The sequence below is a fragment of the Rutilus rutilus genome, assembly GCF_951802725.1.
Source record: "Rutilus rutilus genome assembly, chromosome: 12".
In the NCBI taxonomy this organism is placed as follows: Eukaryota; Metazoa; Chordata; class Actinopteri; order Cypriniformes; family Leuciscidae; genus Rutilus; species Rutilus rutilus.
Genome location: NC_140217.1, coordinates 22,080,371 through 22,087,613, shown reverse-complemented (window position 1 = coordinate 22,087,613; position 7,243 = coordinate 22,080,371). Strand labels below are relative to the sequence as shown.

The window sequence follows — 7,243 nt, the reverse complement described above, 5'->3', positions numbered from 1 at the left end:
TTGTAACAATGTACAGAAGCCTGTAAGCTTTCAAGGCGGCATGAAACGGAAGTTGCGATAGTCTTTTCTTCCCTATTGTGACATATATCAGAGTGAAGCGGTTTCTGGAATGAGAAAAAAAAAAATGTGGGGCAGGACTGGATTTCGTCCTCGGGAATTGATTGGATTGCAGGAAGTTAGGCGTTGCTAACTAAATAGAGGCAGATCTGAATGCCAGTTTGGAGTCAGTTGTGAAGGACATTTAGTCCCACTCTCTGCCGAGACATACATCATGAAGAGAACAGATGTCGGGAGGTTAATGTTTTTGATTACGATGCACATGAATTAAAAAATTAATAATGATGTGCACGGATAATTCATTTAATAAACACTGCAACATTCTGTAAAAGAAAAAAAAAAGAAAAAGTACGAATTGTCAATTTTCATGCTGACTATTTTGAGAGAAGAGCATCTGTTGCGGAAATCAGCATATTTCAGATGTCTATATTTAAGCAATACATACAGCACATAGGCCTACACAGAGTTTTGTACGTTTTGTAAATGTTGTTTGAGGCAAATCACCCAACTTTTGATTTTATGTACGTGTACCTATTCAGACATGACTAATATGTTCATTTCAAATGGGGGAGTGTGTGTTTTTTTCTACATGTGGGCATTACAAATTGTCATGTGCTGTGGTTGTGTGGTTCATGTATGACCTTTATGACTTTTTAATAAAATATTGATTTAATTTTAATTTAATTATTAAAAAAACATTTCAATAAACTTCAGTTTAAAGAAGTGCAGACAATAAACTGAATATTGTGCAGTCCTAATTGAGCAAATAAATCTAGGCGAGTATCTGTCACTCATATCAAAATGACCTTATTATTTTTTTCATCAGATGCCATCCATATATTAAACAGAGCAGTATGCAGAAGAATGGCATACAAATGTATAATACAATTATACAATAATACAATTTCGCAAAACTTCAAAAATGTATACTTATAGCCAGCTCACTAATTCTCTGCACACAATCATGATCACGGGGCAGATTATCGATTAATAAAGACTTATTATTGTGTGGTCCATGCACAATACTATGGCCTCAAAACACTTTTTCTATAGTGCATAATTTGTAAACTAATACATTTTGACGTTTGTATCAGGTAAACTTTCTCGGTACTCACCTGCTATAGCATTGCGATGCGGAGCACTTGGGTATGAGTCCTGTGAAGCTCAAAGACTTGAGCTACATGCTAAAAAGTCATGGTTGTTTCAGCAAATCCATTTTTATTTCATGCATTTTCATTATTTCTTTTCTTTTTGCTTGTTAGGTTTTCATGAAAGAGTTTAAAGTAGATGGTACGTTAAACATCATAGAGCATTAACCTTTTAGCGCTACTCCCTGCACATTTAATTTCAGAATTTTTACACTATACGTACAACAACCAACGTGATAACAAAAATATCTCAATCGCTCTGTTGCCAGATTCGCTTTCATTTGTTTAGAATAAAACTAAATGTGCTTTTAATGCCACTCACTGGACACTTCACTTTGAAGCATCACAAAACACTGAAAACTTGTCCCATCTGAATATTCAAACAAATTGTACCTACATACTTTAAAGCAGCACTCAGTAGCTTCGGGATTTCTTCGCTGTATTCTCGCTTTTTGCTCGCAGGTTTCTCTCTAGAGCTCCCCCCACAGCTTCGGAATAGATATTTGACAACACTGTTGTAAAAACTCTTTGGTGATTCTCAGACACCAGAGGCTAGTAGATCAACGACATCAAAGCAGATGGGACATTCTTTAAAACGTCTTCTTCCTTCGGGTTCGGACAGCGTGATGTCAAATATAATGACAGTATTTGAGCAGATTTCTTTTGGCCGTAAAGCAATTGTTTACATCACGAGACCTGATATCACGCGATATTTGAGCGCGGCCCGCCGGCTCAAAGTTGCAAGTGCGGATTTTCCGCTCACGGGCACCAGGGGGGTGCGAAACGACCACCATTCAACCCGAAATAAGTAATATAACCATTCCAATGACTCCGAAGCTGTTCAGTTAAGGTAAAAAGGTTACTTAGTTCACCTTTAAATGATATTCCAATCATTATTATTAGTTACCCCTTCACCAATGCGCCAGGTTTGTTCATCATTTTTTATTCATGTTTTTAGTTGAACCAAATCCTGCTCCAAACACTTTAAAAAATCCACTGGAAATACAGTAGACTGTGTATGGGCAACTTCAGTCCTGGAGTGTCACTGTCCTGCAGAGTTTAGCACCAACCCTGATAAAAACTCACCTACCTATAACTTTACACCAGTCTTTAGCAACCCTATACAATTTTTACAAAAATAAATAAATGGGGAATTTTTTTTTTCTTTTTTTTCTTGTTATATTGTTAATAATGAATTGATTGAGGAATACTAAGAAGGTTGATGTCTTACTTAAAAAAAAAATGAATGAGGAGGAGGGTAGTGTATGACGTCTCGGGTCACTGAAGACCTGAGGTATGCATTGGGGATTTGTAGTTCCCAGAATGCTATGCATGTGACGTAAAGGTAAATGTTGCAAATAAATGATATTGTATGCGTTTTTGTAACTATTTTGTAAATAACTATATTTTCTGATAAATAATCAAATTAAAAAAAAACATTGATGGAACCTCATTGATTTGTGTGGAACTGATGTTAATGATTAAGTCATGTCAATTCAAAGCACTTTTTCATTCATAAATAAAAATGTCTCAGATGAAAAAGGGACAGATGAGAGAACATTTTGGTGAGTCTGTTATTCAAAAGTATAGATTTTTTTGGTTAAATTATTGTAATAATAAAACAAGTGATTATGCTATATGATATCACTATAATGAATACATTCCTGATTTGGTGTCAGTTAAGCGCATTTGAGCCAAAGTAAATGGCTGTGATGGCCAAAGTAGATGGTGCTGTGCGGTTAAGAGAAGGTGGGGAAGCCCTAGAATTGGGAATCCGGGGTCAAGAGCTTCACACCAAACCTCACCGGAGACATCATTATCTATCTTCCACACACACCAAATAAACACTAACCCCACTCCAGCATCGACCAAAGCCTCATGATCTGTGCCCTCCACACATACACTCTCAATCGCTCCATTATTACAATCTGACATCAAAAAAAGATCTCCAATCTGGTCGTTTCCAGTGTCAGTTCAAGCCTCAATAAACTTCAAGATAAGTAGATCAGAAAAACAACATTCATTCAAAGACGCCACACTGCAAAATTTTTCGTTGTGAATTTACAATAAATAATTGGATAAATTTTGCATGACTTTCACAGTAAGGATTACAGCAATATACTGTGAAATATACTCACAGCAATTTACTGTAATTTTATATCTGTGATATTACAATGCATTGTTGTAAAAGCACAACTGTATACTGTAACTTCACAGCTTCAATGACAGCAATTACTGTGATATTACAGTACATTACTGGGGAATTACAATCTTTTGCTGTACATTGTTACAACAAGGCCCTGTATTTTACAGTGTGTACTGTGAAAGTAATGTACAAGTTGACAATAATTTACTGTGAATTTACAATCATTGTACAATTAACCCCCTCCCCCCCAACAAACAACTCTGAGGTAAAGTCAATGTTAGCCCAATGGCATATTTATTAACAAATACATATTTTTCAATGTACAGCAGATGCCAAGAACTTCAAGAGTTCAAGAAATTCAACTTTCTAGTCATAAAAGTCATCTTAAAATGCAGAAAATGCAGAGAAATTGTGCAAACTCGCAATTCAACTACCTGTCTCACAATTCAACTATTCATCTAGCTGTGTCACAATAACAGTAATGGACAGGATGGGAATGAGGCCTTCATGGCAAGATAAGAGAGCGATGAAGGAATGTCGTAAAGGGGTCAGGCGCTCCTCTCAGTCTCAAACATTATAATGAGTCCACACGTAAAAATCTTGTAGTGCAAAGTTGTCTTGAAAAATTACAAAAAGAACAAGGCTACTCAAAACTGAGCCTGACAACTACCGCTGCAAAAAAAAACTATGATGCCCACTCAAAGTCAATAAGTTTCCTCAAAAGGGTGCTCACATGAGGGTTCATTGTTGTCCGCTTCTTGGTCTTTGAGCCTCTTTCAGGATTGATGCCCAGGAAGCACCTGTTAATAAAGCAAAGATAGTTTCAGTTTTAAATAGACTTACAGTATGTATTGCAGACAGCATTTATCAAGGTGTGCTTTTTGCTGTGCTTTTTCCCCACATCAAACCCTAATAGATTTATAATCCAAACTTGTTAGATCTTACTCTCACCATATTTTTTGTAGCCATTTTTAGCCAAGGTGCCTCAGGTTAGGTTTGCCTGAGGCAAATAGGGTTGATTTTCTATGAGAGGCCATATCAACGTGTGCCGCCACTGAAATGCATCTTCACAAAATTGGCCAGTTGGTAAATTAAAACCAAACCCTGTTGAAAGTATGACAAACATATCCTTTTCAATAAAGGGCCTGAGAGCATTTAGTTCTGCTTTGAAAGAAAATTTAATCTACTTCATTCAATGCATTCACATTTCGCAATAGACGTTTCAAAATCATCATCACATAGCCTGCCCCAAAACAAAATAAATAGCTGTGATTGGACCGGCAGGTATTTGTCAGCATAACATGTGTAGAAACCCAGACTGATCTGCAGAGCGAAATTGAATGAGTTCGCGAGATCAGGATGGTCTCACCAGGCTAGCCTCAGGTACCTCGTTTGTCAGCATTTTAGACCTCAAGACAATCATTGAGTTGGAAGCCTGTACTATAATGTGAATTACAAGATTAAATGTTATCTTTATAAAATACCTTTGAATGAACTCCAGCGTCGACGATCCAGCGGCAGGATACTCAAGGTTGAAGACGTAATAGCTGCTGAAGAAAGCAGCTACTCCGTTGTAAAAAGAAAGGGTGTGGGCCCATCACGACATGTCCCTCGATGGATACAAGCCATCCAGAGGGCTTCATCATGTCACCTGAAATGAACAGATACAACATTATGTGTTATGAGCACTTTGCGATCTGCTTAAGATACAAATGGTTATACAAATGTAATTCTTATTATAATTATAATTATAATTATAATTATTATTATTTATTGTGGTCTTGTAGATTTCTAGAATGAAAACAAAATAATGAGTTAGAAATGTCGATACTAGATCAAAGTAACATTACCTTGAATGATCAAGCAGGGGCTGCTGGGGAGTTCTGCAGTATTGACCAGTGGCACATGGCTCTAACATAGTTAACACACAATAGCATGGATTTAGGATAAAGGATAAATATTGTTCATTGGTCAGAGGTAGTAAATCATGCAAGGTAAATGTTGATAGTGTAATCACTAATTTTGCATTTTAAATATTTGAATAAAAAATCTTACATCAACTTCAAGCATCAAACTCTCTCTGATGACCTGGAAAGAAAAGAAAAGAAAAAGGAGAAATTACACAAATGCAACCAACAATAAGAATTTCAGTTTGAATGCAGATTATGATCATTGTAATTTAATTTTATCCGTATGTCAAAAATGATAGTGGTATATATATAGTGTTTTTTTCTGTAGCACTTTGAGATTGCTCACTCAATGTAAAGTGCATTTACAACTTTTACAATTATTATTCATTCATATCAGGACAAGTGGGAAACCCTAGTGTTAAAACCCTCCCGTTGTCGAACACGACCGCGTTCCAGGCAACCTGTAACCCGTGTTTTTCCAACTCGTAACTGGGAGTACATTGATCTAGTACGAGTTCACGGGTGGGAAGTCACAGGTTTGACTGCCGTTCCAGTGCACTTTCACGGGTATAAGGTTGGAAAAACACGGGTTACAGGTTGCCTGGAACGCAGTTAGCTCAGTCATGTTTTAACTAGGATATCCGCTGGAAAAATATTTTTTCATGGACCGTTTGGTTTGAATCAGTTATTAAAGTTAAACAGCTAACGGTTAGCCCTGCTAATCTATGATAACCTTGACTAATTACAGAAATGTGCACACATAAATAGTAATGTTTGTCCCATCATTGGTTTTATAAACTTTACAAACACCAGATTTGTCTAAACGGTGTCTAAACGGTGCTGTGACATGAAAAATTAACTTATAGCTAAACTCTCGTCATTACTAACATTACTACTATTAGCAAATGCTGTGAGAGAACGTTCAACAATTCCGGGCATTTGCTAACAAAATGTGAACTGTGTCATGCGATAAACGTTTATTTTGAAAGTAAATATTATTATCATATTAAAATAACATGGGTGTAAGTGCTGCAAACATGCATGCTGCTCACCTTCTCCATTCAGCCCGAAAATTCAGAAGAGGGACACGACCGCGCCTTTTCAGTTCAAATTCAAAACAGTTCGGTTATGTCATGTGACTTCCCAGGGCATATTTCAATACAATATTTCACTGTAATAATACTGTTTAATGCTGTGAAATCCTTATTTTTTTCCACTGTGTTGCTGTGATATTACAGACCTTGTTGTGATATAACAGCAGGTTTTTGATTGCAGTATTTTACTGTAAAATAAGAGTTAAATGCTGTAAAATCCAAGGAGACTGTTGTTTTTACAGGTATTCATTGGGATATTACAGGGAAACTTAATTACAACAAGTTACTGTAAAATAATACTGTTAATTATTGTGAAATGCTGGTAATTTTTAACAGTGCACTGTTTTGTAATATACAAGACGTTGACAAAGATTTAGGTAAAAAGCATGTCTTTTCCTGTGAGGTCCTTTCAGGTGTTCACAGTGTCTTACATCAATGACGACGTCTCATCAACCACTCAATGGCGATAGAAAGATACAGCTGTCGTAAATCATTACTGTGCTTTGTCATCGAAGATGCAAAGCTCGGTAACGGAGAGCAAGGATTAATAAACATGTTGTCCTTTGTGAAGTGAGGTGTTTGTCCCCTCATTGTAGTCTTTGTGGATGGTATTGATGACTGCTCTAAACAGCTACCATTGTGTCTCCTTTCATATGAGAATGCCTGTTAAATTGGTTTAGCACTTTGAAACATCTCATTCACGTATCTTTGACCAGTCACAGCATGAAAGCAGCTGTAAGGAACGGCAGACATTGACTGTGATTAAAGGCAAAGCAAGAGATGTGAAGCATCTGTCTCGCTCTCTCTTTTTGGCAGTGTGGTATGAGTTTGAACAGAGAGATGGAAAAAGCTTTCTCTTGACATGTGTCTCTGCTCTGGCCAGGCTAA

The 7,243-nt window shown here is 36.7% G+C and overlaps 1 long non-coding RNA gene across 1 annotated transcript; it reads right to left on the bottom strand.

Annotated features, from left to right (window-relative positions):
• Positions 1-3,623: 3,623 nt before the first annotated feature.
• Positions 3,624-5,647, bottom strand: LOC311300891. The gene is made up of 4 exons (XR_014629387.1): positions 5,407-5,647; positions 5,202-5,260; positions 4,836-5,002; positions 3,624-4,151 (listed from the first exon to the last, which is right to left on the bottom strand). It is a non-coding gene; the product is annotated as an uncharacterized lncRNA (long non-coding RNA).
• Positions 5,648-7,243: the final 1,596 nt, after the last annotated feature.